Source organism: Marmota flaviventris, chromosome 2 (genome assembly GCF_047511675.1).
Source record: "Marmota flaviventris isolate mMarFla1 chromosome 2, mMarFla1.hap1, whole genome shotgun sequence".
In the NCBI taxonomy this organism is placed as follows: domain Eukaryota; kingdom Metazoa; phylum Chordata; class Mammalia; order Rodentia; family Sciuridae; genus Marmota; species Marmota flaviventris.
Genome location: NC_092499.1, coordinates 65,744,361 through 65,760,366, shown reverse-complemented (window position 1 = coordinate 65,760,366; position 16,006 = coordinate 65,744,361).

Genomic DNA, 16,006 nt, shown 5'->3' with positions numbered 1-16,006 from the left:
GCCCACACTCCCTGTATCCCTACTAGGGTCATCAACCCTACCTACCCCCCATAACCCATCCAGGAAGGAGAAATTCCTGGGGTAGACAAAGGGATGGGGTGGGGCAGGATGCAGGATGACTCAGCCATGTGATTGATCAGACAGGGCTGAATTGCTGGATATAGATAAGAGCCTCTCCCCTCTTTCCATGCTCCTTTCTCTTTCTGTACTTCCTCCATCCACCCTTCCCTAAATGTTGTTCCTGGAAGCTGATTTTGTGTAGGCTAAAGGGACAGGCAGAGATTTGGCCTGGGAATGTATGCAGAACTCCAGAGCAAGAATGGGATGGCCATAATGACATGTGCTGACCACAGGGTATGTCTCTGGTCACATCAGCTCTCCAGGCCTCAGAGGCTCCCACTCGGCTGATCATCAGAATCACCAGCAGGGCTGGGCACGGTGGCACATGCCTGTAATCCCAGTGGCTTGGAAGGCTGAGACCAGAGAATTGCAAGTTCAAAGCCAGCCTCAGCAACTGTGAGGTACTAAGCAACCCTGTCTCTAAATAAAATTCAAAATAGGGCTGGGGATGTGGCTCAGTGATCGAGTGCCCCTGAGTTCAATCCCCAGGACCAAAAAAAAAAAAAAAAAAAATCACCAGCAGGACTTTTACCAGAGCCACCACTTAAAACAATGCAGGTTGTTTACTGCACAAAAGGGACTCCAGTAGGAGGGTGAACAGCCCAAGGGCAGTCCATGTTCCACAATCCAAGACGTGCCCCCGCACAGGGCTGCATTCCAGTGCTCCCCAGCAGGAGGGGGTTTCTCACATAAAGGACCGCATTTTTCCATAGCACAAGTTTTTTTTTTTTTTTTTTTTTTTTTCCTATGTCATGGAAAGGCAGCAAGGAACTGTGTCCATTCCCAGGAGATGTTGATTCCTGGGTTAGGAAATCCTCGTTTTAAGAAATCTCACTTATAACTTACATGTGGACTACTGAGGGAAAAGAGAGGGGAAGGGAGGTAGAAAAAAGAAGTCTCTCCAAGCGGGTTTGAAGGTTAGCTGGCTCTTGGGAACTTTGGCCGTGGAAGATCGCTGACCTCCCCAGCTCTCCTTAGGAAAGGGCTCTCCGAGGCCGCGGAATATCGGTCCCTTGCTGAGGAGGATCCCGAGGAGGCTCACCAGGGAGCCTCTGCCCTCGCGGGGGTTGGGACTGGCTTGGAGCGGGTTCTGGAGAGCAGCCAGTCCCGGGGCTGGCCTCCCACCTGCACGAGGCGGGTGTAAAAGCGCCCCGGCTCCGCCCATGGGAGGGGCTGCCTGTTGCCGGGTGGAGCTGTTTGTTGGGGGAAATCAACAGAAGGTGCGGCCGGCCCCAACCATCTCCAACGCTGAGCGGTGAACAGAGACGCGGGGAGGGGCGGAGGAAGCTGCAGACTTCCCAGAGTTAAAAAAAAATGGGAAGAGATGGCGGGAAAATTGAATTCTAATTTTAAGCAGTCACTCCCCTTTTTAGAGTTCTCGTGCAGGAGCCTCTCTAACCAGGAATTCCCGAATGGAAACTGAGGCTCTAAGGACCCAGAGTTGCAGAGCCGCTTGGGCAGGCAGCCCACTAGCGGTCAGAAGGGCGAGGCAAAAAGGAGCCCTGGTTGCAAAATTTAAGGAGGCTTAAATTCTCAGAGACTTGCTGGTGCAGGATCAGGCCCCGAGGGTACATGCCTCCTTAAATTTGCTCTCAAAGCACATTGCTAGCTCCGCCCTAGTGAGAGTAGACAGTCCCAATTAGCTGGCGCGCGGGATTGCCGGTGGACTGCAACTTGGGGCCTTTAGAAGCCCACCTTCTCTAAATAGTGTAAAGGTAATCTCACTTGAAGATCAGAAATTGAAATCTTTCCCATACAAATAAGGATATGTTTCCAGTAAATACAGAGATGGAAAAAGCAACGGTGACAGACGCTGGGTGACGCTGATGCCATTGGTCAGAGACCACACCTTGAGTGGCAAACAGTTAAGTGTCTTTGGGCAAGTTACCCAGCACTCTAAAGGAAAGACCTCGAACCCTGGGCGAGCTGCATAATTTGCAGGGCCTGGGGCAAACGGAAAGGGCATGCCCCTGCTTCAGAATTATCAAGAACTTCAAGACATTAACTGCAGAGCTTTAGGGGAAAATACTGGAGGATGATATTGCTAGAAATACCCGGGTGCCACCAAGAATCAAATACATGATCAGAAGTAGATGGGCAGGGCAAATTTGCTGGTGTGCAAGGGTGTACTTCAAAGTCTGGCAAGCAAGGTGTAGTGGGCGTGCAAGCCGTCTGTTTTTATTCCTAAAGCAGCACTGCCTCTGGCTCTGATAGGAGGAGCTCTGGATTATGTTCTACTCGATGGCTAGTTTTTAAAATTGGGACTGGCAAAGGGAAGGGTTCTAGTTTAAATTGCTCCAATTGGTCTTACCTCCCAATTAAGGCTAAATACTGTATTCTGAAATGGACTACTGGACTTTCGATTTCTCAAAATAGTGACCCAATTATACTGTTTAGCATGCGCATGAATAAATATGTAAGGATGAATCCCACTATTATGTATAATTATAAGTCACCAGTAAAAAGTATGGGGAACCAAACGAACTGGAAAAATCCAGCAGAGTATTAAAACAAGCATGGGACTCTTCCAAACAGACAGGAAACTATAGGACTGCCTGAGCCTCACTCCTAAGGTTGTTGAAAGGACTAAACAAAGTTAGTCACCTAGCACTTAGAAAGCATCAGGGGCATGGTAAATCCAAGAAAAGGACTGTCATTGCCCAGCCCAACAGTCTCCCTGAACATCCTGACTATCAGGCTGTGACCTTGTGTGGGCCATCATTTTCTTTTACAAAGGAGGAAACTGAGCCTGATGATAGGAGCTAGAAGAATAAATGTTGGGTAAGAGGCGGATTAGGCAGGAACAGAGATCTCCTCAAACACTTGACCTTGGACATGGACCCAGGCATTGTGCTTTGTGGGTCCTTGGTCTGTTTTTCTGTCTTCTCCTATGTTGCCTACGGCCACTTTTCATTGCTGTCAGAGTGCCCACCTCCAGCAGTTACTCTGTAAATTGCTTACCATCTGATAGACTCAAATAAATAGCCTCAACTTGGAAAATGGTGCTTAAAATAACGATAGACAACATCTGCATGAGGCATCTGTGTGAGGCATGCAAGGCTCTCCAGTTGTGTGCGTTTTAAAATTTTTTTTCTATATATCATAATGTTTTGACTTCTTAAAAAACCTAGTTGGAGGGCTGGGGGTGTAGTGTAGTGGTGGAACACTTGCCTGGCATGCAGACGGGTCTGGGTTCCATCCCCAGCACTGAAAACACACACACACACACACACACACACACACACACACCCCACTCCAAACCCTGTGGAAAGACAGCCTCTCTCAGGGCTAGTCAATTCTTAGAAATAGCAAGGAACATGCTTTTGATGATATGCAGATCAGCCAACCTAGAGCCAGCCTCTACTATCTGGCCTCTACACCCTGGAGATAATGTTCCTCTGCCTTAATCATCTTAGGACCAGGTACCAGGCAACTAGAGACACCCTATAGTTTAGAGCCCTCTAAAAGTATTCAAACTAGCCACTCCCAAACGGTTTACCCTGCCTGCCTGGCCTTTCCCGTGGGAACCCAATAAAGATATTGGCCTCTGCCTTTTCATCACTTACAGTCTTCTGCCTCCGGCCCCCTGTGATCGATCACCTATGAGGCTCCAAGTGACAGGCTGCACCTCCTGCCTATAGAACTTTGTTTGCCTGCACCTATCGTGTGTGCCCTCTTGTGACCACACCTGACTGACCATCCCATAAAATAAATAAAAGACACACAAAACACAGCTTCTCCAGGTTCTTTTCTTTCCTTTCTTTTTTGGTGGGAGATACCTCTGAGCTACATCCCCAACGCTTTTTATTTTATTTTTGAGACAGGGTTTCTCTAAGTTGTCAAGGTTGGCCTTGAACTTGCTGTGCTTCAGCCTCGGCCTTCCAAATCTCAGGAATCACAGGTATGAACCTACCATGTTCAGGTCCAGGCTTTTTCTTGTTCACCTGATTTTTGAGTCTGTGCCTTGTTTTTCATGTGAGCAACATTGCCAGAGAGTGAACTCTGGATGAATGAGTTATCTCTAGAGCATGAAAGAAAACTGATAGCAGAAAAGCTGCAGGTTTAAAAAATTATTGCCACTATTTAGTATTTAATGACCATTATTCAAAGATTGACAGAGGATTTCTGAGGTCATTCTGAGAACCAGAACAGCTCTTGCTTTTCCATGCTAGAGTGGTGGTTGTTGCCCTCCCTTTCTAGCAGCCGCCATCAGTCAGTTTATATTGAGGACAACACTTTGCCCTTGACCCCCGAATTACAACTTTCCTGAAGATGGTGGAGGGGGCACTATGGCATTATGAGCAATCCAGCCCTCAGATCTGTGTCCAGTCCCAACCAGAGCACCAGGATCATGGCCATTGCTTCCCTTCCACTTCTTAGTCCTCAAAATGTCTGGTGATCTGCTTAGGATAGGAGAAATGGGTGAGGCTTGAGAGGTCCAGCCCAAGCAGAGAGCCCCAAGGACTGAGCATGACAACCCTTCTCCCAGAATGGTCCTTCCTACTTCCCTCTCCAGTAGGATGATACTTCTTCCTCAGACCCACCTCAGTGGCCCCTCTTCTGAAGCCCCCTCCTGCAGCCCCAGAGTCAGGCTCAGAACAACTTCATACTAATAATATCTGCCATATTTGGGGCACCGTGCTAACTCACCCATGAATCCCAACACCCCTGTGAGGTAGACATTTCACTTTGCATTTGCAGGTGAACTAACTTGCCAAGGTTGTTGGGTCTGATTCCAAATTATGGGCTCTTGTGAGGTGCACTGACATAGTATATTGTGTTCTGTGGAGATGATCTCCTAAGGAGCAGATGAGCCCAGTTGGCCTGGTGCTCCAACTGAACAAAACAAAGGACTAAATCAATCAATCAATACAGGAGATAGAGGCATATCAGAGGGCAGCACAACTCCAGAGACCTGCCTGGGCTACAGGACTGAACTACTCTGAGGTACCCTGGGGTGCTTTTCCTGCTCAGGGCACTATTGGCTTCTGGAAGTAGACTTGGGTAGGAAGTCTACCACCTACCATGTGTAGGTGTCTGGAAAGTGGTCCTGGTAGAGAATAGTCCACACTTCCCTCAGAACCAGGAACAACTTGCTGGGCTTGGTGGCACACCCCTGTAATCCCAATGACTTGGGAGGCTGAGGCAGGGGGATTGCAAGTTTGAGGCCAGCCTCAGCAATTTAGCAAGGCCCTGAGCAACTTAACAAGACCCTATCTCAAAATACAAAATAAAAAAGGGCTAGGGATGTGGCTCAGTGGTTAAGCACCTGTGGGCTCAATCCCCAGTACCAATCTCTCCCCACCCCAAAACAAAAACAACTTGGGAGAATGCTATCCCAGTAAGAGACTCAGGCACTCAGCAAGAGCAGACCTGGTATGCAGCAGGCCCTGGAACTGCCCAGTCCCCCCCCCCCCCCCTTGCAAATCTTCTATAGAACAAACTTCCTGGGAAGTCTGTTTCTTTTACCCACTCTCACTGCTTGGGCCCTGCAATAAAATACCAGACTATATGGCTTGAACAACAGAAATTTCTCTCTCACAGTTCTGGAGACTAGGAAACACAAGATTGAGGCTTTGGCTGATTCCATTCCTCATAAGGGCTGACTTCCTGGTTTGCAGCTGGATTTCTTCCTGTGTCCTCACATTAAGGGAGAAAGACCATCTCTCCCATGTCTCCTCTTATAAGGCCATTAATCCTACTGATGAGGGCTCTCCCCTCGTGATCTAATCACCTCCTGTTAGAGTTTGTTATGGATGACTCCCGAAAAGCTCATGTGTTATCCTGTGCAGCAACGTTCAGAGGTGATCTGATTAGAATGAGAGAGTTATAATCTAATCAGTGGCTTGATCCATAGGTTGGATTAATAATGTGAGTGGATTGCTGGTTGGTAATGTGGGCAGGTAGGGCACGGCTGGAGGAACAGCACACTGCGGGTGTGCTCCTGGGGATTGTTTTAGTCAGCATTTTTACTGGTATGACTAAAAGACCTGACAAGAACAACTTTAGAGAAGGAAAAGTTTGAGGGCTCATGGTTTCAGAGGTCTCAGTTCATAGACAGCAGGCTCCATTCCTTGAGGCTCAAGGTGAGCAAGAACATCATGGCAGAAGAGTGTGGTGGAGGGAAGCGGCTCACATGATGGTCAGGAAAGAGAGAGAGAGAGAGTCCACTCAATATAGACCTCAAAGGCACGTCCCCAAGGACCCCCCTCCTCCAGCCACACCCACCTGCTTTCACTCACTGCTCAGTTAATCCCATCAGGGGACTTCACTGATGAAGACTTTCTAACCCAATCATGTCTTCTTGCATTGCCTCATATGTGAGCTTTAGGGGGACACCTCACATCCAAACCATAACAGGAGCTATATTTTGTCCCTGGCTCTTTTCCCTCTCCCTCCTTCCCTTCCCTCCCTCCCCCCACCCCTTCCTGGCTATCATGAGTTGAGCAGCCTTCCTCCACCAAAGGCTATTCCACCATGATGTCTGCCTCACCTCAGATCCAGGGCAATGGAGTCAGCTGACCACAGATTGAGTCTCTGAAACTGTGAGCCAAAATAAACCTTTCCTCCTCTAAGTTGTTTTTGTCAAGTATTTTGGTCATAGCATCTGAGCTGACTACCGTACCTCCCATAGACCCCACCTCCATATACCATCATATTGGTGATTAGGATTTTAACATATGGGCTTGTTAGATATGTGTGTGGGTCACCAACCTTCAGTCCATAGCACCCACTAAATCTTTGTCTTAGCCCTGAGCCAAGATAGCAAATCAGGGTTGCACATCCCTCTCTCTGTCCTAAGGGCTTGCACCTTGGCATTGCATATTCTCACACTGCTTCTCCCCTCTGTCTGTCTCAGAAACAGCATCAGAAGGACCTGTCCTCCTTCAGTCCTGAGTCAGGATTGGATTCCAGAGTGGTGGGCCTCCTCCCTGCTCCCAACCTTACTCTCTCCCAGGTAGAACAAGTTCAGGACATCTATGTCCCTCAGGACCCCCATTCTGTGACTTTACCTACTAGGTCCAACTCTGCAAGTGGTGAGTGTTGCTAGGTTCATCTGGGAGCCTTGAGGGCTAGACTCCTAGTCTGCCCACCACCCATACACATGTGCTTCTGCACATACATACACACAGGCCAACCTCCCAGTGTTTCTCCAACTCCCCATTGATTCCTTTTCTCTCTTGGTTCAGGAGAGGGATTATAACTGAAGGCAATGGGTTCCCCTCTTGGTGAGTGTAAAGCCAGTGAGCAAGACTAGAATATAAAAGAATGAAGAAAGATTGACTACCCACAACAGGTAAAGAGAGCACTGGAGTTGCTCAAAGCAGCATTCCCCCCAAAGAAAGGAGACTTGGGGCTTTGATTCAGGGAGCCTATACATACTCACATTAGGAAAGCACAGGTTGAGGTGGATACATGTCTGAGTGTACTCAGTTTAAGTTCATAAAGGAAAGATGGTGGATGCATTCCTGGGCATGTTCAGCTTAAGGTCATAGAACAAATGTTCAAAAAGAAGATAACAGATCATGAATGTTCTGGGTGTGCTGAACTCAGCATTATAATGAGCCAGGTTGACTCTAGGCACCTAAAAGAGTGAGTCAGAATGACTTCAATGACCTTGGCTGATTCTTCATAGGTTTCTTCAAAAAGTTTTAGCTTAAATAAAAAGAAAGTTCACTGAAGGTGCATTAACATAGGAGTTCGCCCCTAAAGATGCCTGCCTCGCTTAGCAGCTAAGCAAGATGACCAGTAAAATAGACTGATCTCCTACTCACAAGTGGTCTTTTTTCTCTCAGCCAGTGCTGTCCCACAAACTGTTCTTTGCTGATGGAAATATTCTATATCTGCTCTGCCCAATACCACTAATGGCTATTGAGCATTAAAATGCGGCTACTTGAGGAACTGAAGTATACATTTTATTTCATTTTAATTAGAACTTAGCCACATGTGGCCAGTGGCTAGCAAAGTAGATGACACAGATCTCAACTAGTGAGGATCATCGTGCTTTCCAGACTGAAGCTCAGGACCCCATGGCCTAACGAACGGGAGTGGACATGTAGAACAAAATATTGGGAATTGGGACTGGATCCATAATTTCTAGATGTGAGATCTCTGCTTGAGCTCTAGCTCATCTTTGCCACTCATTAGTACAGGTTTTTGGTAGCAGTGCTGGCGATCAAACCCAAGTCCTGTGCATGCAAATAAGCACTCTGACACTGCGTTATAGCCCCAGCCTTGCTTAGGACTTTGTGTGTGTGTGCATGTTTGTGCACGCACACACGCAAGAGGGCGTGCCAGGGATTGAACCCAGGGGCAATTAACCACTGAGCCACATCCCCAGTCCTTTTTATTCTTTTTGTTTGAGATAGAGTCTTACTAAATTGCTGAGGCTGGGCTTGAACTTGTGATCCTCCTCCCTCAGCCTCCCAAGTTGCTGAGATTACAGGCGTGCACCACCACACCTGGTTCCTGCCTAGGAACTTTTAAAGTTAGTTCTTGGAGGGCTGTTCAGCCTCCCCCACAAAGCCCCAGGTACTGCTGCTGTGAGGAATTTGGATAAAAGAGACCTTCAGAGGTTACTAGTGTATCTAGAGAAGAAAGGGAGTAGCTGGCCCACACGCAGAGCCCGACCTGCCGCAGATACCTCCCAGGTAGAGCCCACAGACCTCCTGTGAAGGAGGCAGGGAGGCTGCTGGGTGGGAGGTGTGATTTCCAGGGCCCTCCATCTGCCTAAAATCCTTTGCTTGCTGTCTGAATCCTCCCAATTACAGGTTGGTCTTTGCTGTCTTTGAGAAGTGCAGTTCTTTAGAGCTTTTGAGGAAAAGAGGGAGGGTCATTTCAAAGGTTAAGTACAGGGAAAGGCTGGTCTGGGGGAACCTCAAAAATAGGGTGTATAGTCAAAGAGCTGCAGAACACAGGGTTCTCTGTGGGAGAGGGGGCAGTGTGGAAGAAGGAGCAGTGAGAGTAGGAAACGTGGGGACACAGATTTGGGGGAGACACTAAAGACATGATTTTTGTTGTTGTTCGTTTGTTTTTTGGTACTAGGATCGAATTCAGGGGCACTTGATCACATCCTCAGCCCCTTTTTTTGTATTTTATTTAGAGATAGGGTCTCACTGAATTGCTTAGGGCCTCACTAAATTGCTGAGGCTGGCTTTGAACTCTCAATCCTCCTGCTTTGGCCTCCAGAACCACTAGGATTGCAGGCATGAGCCGCCACGCCTCACCAAAGACAAGTTTTTAAAGCAGTTCAAACTCTATCCTGCTCCTCGGGGGCTCTCCAGCGGGTTTAGTTCCCCCTGTGCCAGGGTCTTGGCATGAATAGCCCTTAGCTCTATTCCCAGCTATGGCTAGCTTCTGCCTAATTCACTCCTCCTCCTCCTCCCTCCTCAGCTCCCAGCTTAAAGGCTGTTTTCTCAGAGAGGCCTTTCTGGTTTCCAGCCTTTACAGTATATGAATAGTGGTCCCTCCATGTCCATGGGGGTCTCGTTCCAGAATTCTACACAAAGTGTGAAGCCAGCAAGCAAGACCAAAAGATAAAAGAATGAAGAAAAATTTACAACAGAGAGCACTGGGGTTGCTCAGAGCAGTGTTCTCAAAGAAAGGAAGCATGGGGCTTTGATCAGGCAGCCCCTACATATTTACAGAATTAGCAAAGCACATTGTTGGGGTGGGTACATTTCTGAGTGCCCGAAATGCACAGATGCTCAAGACCCTTACATAAAATGGTATATTTGCTTATAACCTATGCACATCTTCCCATATGCTTTTAACCATCTCTAGATTACTTATGATATCTAATGCAATGTACATGCTGTTGTTTAAATAGTTGTTATATTATATTGTTTAGGGTATAAATTCTGTACATGGTCAGTGCAGATGCAATTTTCTGTTCCCACGTGGATGGAGAACCTGTGGATGTGGAGGGGCAACCACACCCTATTTTCTCACAGCATCTGCTCCTTTCTTCTTCCAACTGCTTATTGCTTGGCTCAGTTTCTAATTAAATACTTGTTGGAGCCGCACATGCTGGCACACACCTGAAACCCTAGCAGCTCTGGAGGCTGAGGCAGGAGGATTGCAAGTTTGAGGCCAGCCTAGCAACTTAGTGAGACCCTGTCTCAAAATAAAATATTTAAAAAAGGGCTGGGGATGTGGCTCAGTGGTAAAGTGCCCTGGGTTCATTCCCCAGCACCCCCCACCAACCAAAAGTCCAGGGGATGGCTCCAGAATTGGTTCAGTGTTCTATGCTACCCTCAAAACCTAGGCTTTTCTCATTTCTTTCTGTCTTTCTTTCTTTTTCTTTTTTTTTTTTTTTGCTTCCATTATTAGTGTATTGTTGCCACAGCAACAAACATCACATTTATCCCAAGCAGAAGGAAAAAGACAAAAAGGGGTTGGGGAGGGCATGTTGCTTATAAGACTGAATTTTAAAAATTGGCCATTTGTAGAAACTTCTAAGATACTGCTTACAATGTGGTTGTGTAATTATTTTTCTGACCTATGCCCGCCCCTCCAGGCCCCTCTGCTGCCAGCTTCTCCACAGCAGTGCTGTTTTAGGGCTCTGCTTCCCCAGCTCCTAGCACAGTTCTGGGACCTGCCGCGCCGGCAGCAGGGAAGCTCTGCAGGGGCCAAGAGTGGCTGATTGTAGGGAGACACAGGCATGGCAGGGGTTATATCCATGGGCAGAACTGGAGCACTCAGAAGGAAGTAAGCTTCAGGGTGCCCACAGCACAGGAAGGAGGAAGTGGTAAGTCTGGGAAAAGATGGGACAGAGTTGTGGCACATTCTGCTACAGTTGGAAGGGCAGAGCTGAGGAGAAGGGTGTGGACCCTGAAGTTCGTGCCCACACAGCTTCCTTCAGGGGCCATATTGTTTGTTTCCATCTCACTGGGCATTGTTTCCTCCTGGCAAGTGTGAGTGCGAGCTGCCACCCTACCCAGTCACAACCAAGAGCAAGTTAGCCCTGGATTGGGGATTGCTGAGGGGTCCTGCAATCGCTGGAGGAATCCATCTCCCTTTTCCCATCTACATGGTCTGATGGAGCTGAATGCTTAACACTGTTCACTTTTTTTTTTTTTGTACTGGGGATTGAACCTATGGGTACTTAATCACTGAGTCATGTCCCAGCCCCTTTTTACATTTTATTTAGAGACAGGGTCTTGCTGAGTCACTTAGGGCCTCACTAAATTGCTGAGGCTGGCTTTGAACTCACTTTAGCCTCCTGAGCTGCTGGGATTATAGGCATGAGCCACCATGCCCAGCACTAGGCACTTTCTTGAAAAAAAAAAAGGAAAAATGCAGAATCTGAAATGTAGGGGATAGTAAAGAAAGAAGGAGGTGGACCTAACCCCCTGCCCCTCCCTCATCCTCCCTCCCATCATCCAGGTCTCAGTATCTAACATTCTCCTTGTCCTGGGCCAGGACCTGCCTGAGCAGGGCACTGCTTCCCCACAGCAGGAAGCCCACAGGCCTGGCTGGTCCTTGGGGCCTCATGGACTCAGCAAGGGTACTCCCACTGCTATGATCTGCAAGTCTGTTCTCAGGGGGTCCTAGCCCAACCCTGTCCAGCAGAGCCGGCCCAGTGCCCCTCCATCCCCTCCTCCCTGAGACTTCCCTCTCATCATCTTAATCCTCCTCAAGTCCCACTTGGAAGGACAGGACATCATCTCACCCAGCTTTTCCCTGCCTGTGGAAACAAAGTTAATACTAGGAATGAGAACATTTTAATGGCTGGCTTATGCTGCTCGAAACAGAATGTCTCTAAGTGGTTTTCTCAAAATAACACATTAAAAACCCAAACACACTCAGTATCTAACATTTGAAATATTCAATATGATTCTCAGGTTACTTTTTATAGATAGATCATCAGAACAGCAGTCTAGAAAATTCTGCACACAAGGGAGAATATTGTTGGGTCTGACAGGATCTCTAGCCTGGTTGCTGAAGAAAGGAAAAGACTGGAATCTCATCCTTGGGATTTTCCACGATGAGTTCAGTAAAGAATCAATGACCAGGAACCCTGACTGTGAGATTTTAAATATATGGAAACCGAAGGGACCTGCCTTGTTGGGTAGATAGTGTCGGTAATGTTCTGTTTTAGGAAAGCCTGAAACTCTTGTAGCTGGGGAGCAGGGCAACCCTGAGCATCTTGCAGGGAGCTGGGACCACAGAGCAAAGGAGCCAGGTGAGGGCAGTTGCAGTCTCTGGTTGCACTCTCCAGCCTGCTTCCTGCGCTGGTGTTGACTGGCAGGGGCAAGGACCCAAGGTCCTAAAGAAGCCAGAACTCACAGTTCCCTAGGTTTCCTTGGGCTCCAGCACTCTTTCCTCTACCCATTAGGAGAAATTAGTTGAGCCAGTGGAATCAGAAAGGTGGAGTATCAGAGGTGACTGGAGTGCAGGGGAGGGGAGGATGCTCAAGGTGGATGATGTAGGTGTCTTAAATACTTGTGACAGTCCCCTATAACTCTAAAGCACTATTCAAATGCTATTATAAAATCACATCCTTGCCACCAGTTTTAAGGGAACTTCCACCTACTGGCCACTAGGGGGAGGCCGAGACCCACGCAGTTGAGGCGGCCGCTGGCAGGTAAGGTCCTTGGTCTATAGAGGGAGAGTACAAGAAGGAGCTGCCCTGAGGGCTGTGGCTGGCAGAAATGCAGCCATCGGTGGGCCCAGGGGTTCCCAGGAGAAGATGAAGCTGCCCTCTTTTGTCCTGTGCTTCTGTCTGGAATCCCCACACTACCCTCCAAACAGGACCCTACCCACCTGCTGTGCCCTAAGAGGTAAGACTTAGGTCTCCATCCATTTTTAGCTCTTATTCCCTCAGTTCTTCTAAAACATTGTTAATCTGAAGACCCATTTACACCAGATACTTAAGAGCAGATAATTTAGTGTTTAGCTCTTTCAGGGACACACAGACTGTCATTTAATTCCTAAGAATGGAGGTCTGGTCAGGTGCAGTGGTGCAAAGCCTATAATCCCAGTGACTGGGAAGGCTGAGGCAGGAGGATTGCAAGTTCAAGGTCAGCTTCAGCAATTTAGTGAGATCCTGTCTCAAAAAATTAAAAAATAAAATGGGCTGGGGACATGGCTTAGTGGTTAAGCATCCTGGGTTCAATCCCCAGTACTGCAAGAAAGAAAAAGAAAGCAAAGCAGGTCTAATTTGAGTTTTCTCAGGCCTCTGCACTGGGAGTGGGTGGGGAGGTGAGGGGGGGGTATAGGAACTGTAAGAGACCATATTTTCTGGCATGTTCTGACACCTTTATGGGAACATTCCTCTTGCATACATTTCCCAGGCTCCCCAGGTGTCTCACAGGGGCTCAGGAAAGCCATTTCTACCTCCAATACACCTCAGACCTCCCCACACTGGGCAGGATGGCACACACTTGTAACCCCAGCAGCTTCAGAGGCTGAGGTAGGAGGATCACAGGTTCTAGGCCAGACTCAACAACTTAGGAAGACCCTGTCTCAAAAATAAAAATGAAATTATATCCCATCTATGTATGATATATCAAAATGCATAAATGCATTCTACTATCATTTATAACTAATTAAAACAAATTTAAAAAAATTTTCAAAAAGGGCTGGGGATGTGACAACCAACACATTCTTCTCATCACATGCCTAGCACTTTTTTTTTTTTTCCAGTCCTGGACCCATGAGTGCTCTACCACTGAGCTACATTCCCAGCCCTCTTTATTTTTTATTTTGTGATAAGGTCTCACTAAGTTGCTAAGGCTGGCTTGGAACTTGAGATCCTCCTGTCTCTCCCTCTTGAATTTCTGGGATGACAGTATGCACCATGGCACCCAGCTGCCTGATTGTTTTCTAAGTACTAATATATATTTAATCTTCACAAGGACCCACTAGGGGGAACTATTGTTATGACATGAGGAATGTGAGGCCCAGAGAGGTGGAGTACTTTGACCAAAGTCACACAGGGATAAATAAATCAATCGAAGAGTCATGATTCCAACTCAGGCAGTCCTGGCTCCTTAGCCAGACTTCTAACCAGTACACACACTGCCACTTAAAAGAGCTAAGGGCACTGCATTTTCAGTCTGTCCTCACAACCTCCTCCCTCACTAGGACTCAGCGAGGGCAAACATTTGTTGTATTCAGTACTGCCCCTTCTTCCAACTTTGGGCTTAAGGCCTGTCTCCTCCCCTTCACTGTTGGTTACCTGCAGCCTCTCCCCACTGCTGCCCAAGATGTGGGCCTCAGAGGCTGCTGGGCAGACAGATAGGCTTTGGTTGGAGGAGCTAGTGGACATTCTGCAACCTCCTGCCAGGCCCTGTGGGCAGCTGGCCACCGTATCTGTTGTCATGAGGTCAGTCCCTGGCTAGTGGAATTAGCCCATTAGAGTCAAAGAGATTGTAGGATCCTAGAGCTGGAAGGGATTGTTAAGGCTCAAGACCCATTCTCTCCTTTTCTATAAAATCAGAGCCCACAGAAATGAAGCAACTTACTCAAATTCACAAAGCTCAATTGGCCTAAAACCATACTAAAAATGGCTTATTCTGTCAATAACGACCATGATAAAGGTGATATCTAACATTTATTTAAGGCTTACTGCACACCAGGAACCAATACTAAGCCCTTTCTATTGCCTTATCTCATTTAAGTCTTCTCATAGCCTGTAACTTGGACCAGGGCACACAGTTTTACTTTTTCCTCTGTTGCACATTGAAATGTTCTTTAAAAGTATCTCAGTGGCAGAGCGCTTGCCTAGCATGTGTGAGGCACTGGGTTTGATCCTTAGCACTGCATAAAAATAAAATAAATGAATAAATAAAAATAAAATAAATTTTAAAACTATATGATTTCAATAAGGACACAGAGCCCACCTAGGGAAAAAGAACACAGGAAGGCCTATGTGTCCTGCCACCCCTTCATCCTGTTGCTCCTGCTTCACAGGCCACTGCTATTGGCTGCCACATGTGTCCAGAGCTTCACAGTTTAAACAGTGTTTTCCTCATGAATTATTGTTGTTGCCAGGCACAGTACAATGGTGCACATTTATAATCCCAGATATTTGGGAGGCTGAGGCAGGAGTATGGCAAATTGGAGGCCAGCCTTAGCAATTTACTGAACCCTGTCTCAAAGTAAAATGAAAAGGGCTGGGGCTGTAGCTCAGTGGCAGAACACCCTGGGTTCAATCCCCACTACTGCAAAACAAACCAGTTATTTTTGTGAGCAGCTATGCCATTAACAGAGACCAAAACCATTTGTATCTTTCCACAGTGTCATTCAACTAACTAAATAACAATAAAGTCACAAGCTACATCAGTCTCACCAGCTTTAACTCACCAAGTACTCTTAATTTCACTTGGCATTGTGACCACGACACTTATCACTTCTCTTATTCCACTTATTCCATTCAAGTGTGTGTGTGTGTGTGTGTGCATGAGTGTGTGTGTGTGTGTGTGTATTACTGGGGATTTAACTCAGGGGGGCTATATCACTGAGCTGTACCTCAGCCCTTTTTAAAATTTTTATTCTGAGTATTGTGAAGTTGGCCAGGCTGGCCTTGAACTGATAATCCTCCTGCTTCAGCCTCCCGAGCTGCTGGGATTACGGGTGTATGCCACTGTGCCTGGCATCTGTTCTAGTCTGAATCACTAAAACCTACAGCACTCGAGTCACACATCACACTTTGCACAATGATACATAAGTCACAGAAAGGCTGAGAAAGGGGCCGGGGATGTGGCTCTGCGGTAGAGCACCTGCCTAGCATGTGGGGAGTTCAGAGTTTAATCTTCCGATACAGCAAAAAAGGCTGTGAGAGGGATGACAGAGGCTGCAGGATTTACAGAGGCAGAACTAAAAGCAAAGGCAGAGAGCTGGGAGGGACATACAAGGGTCACTGTCTGGTGGTCAGACA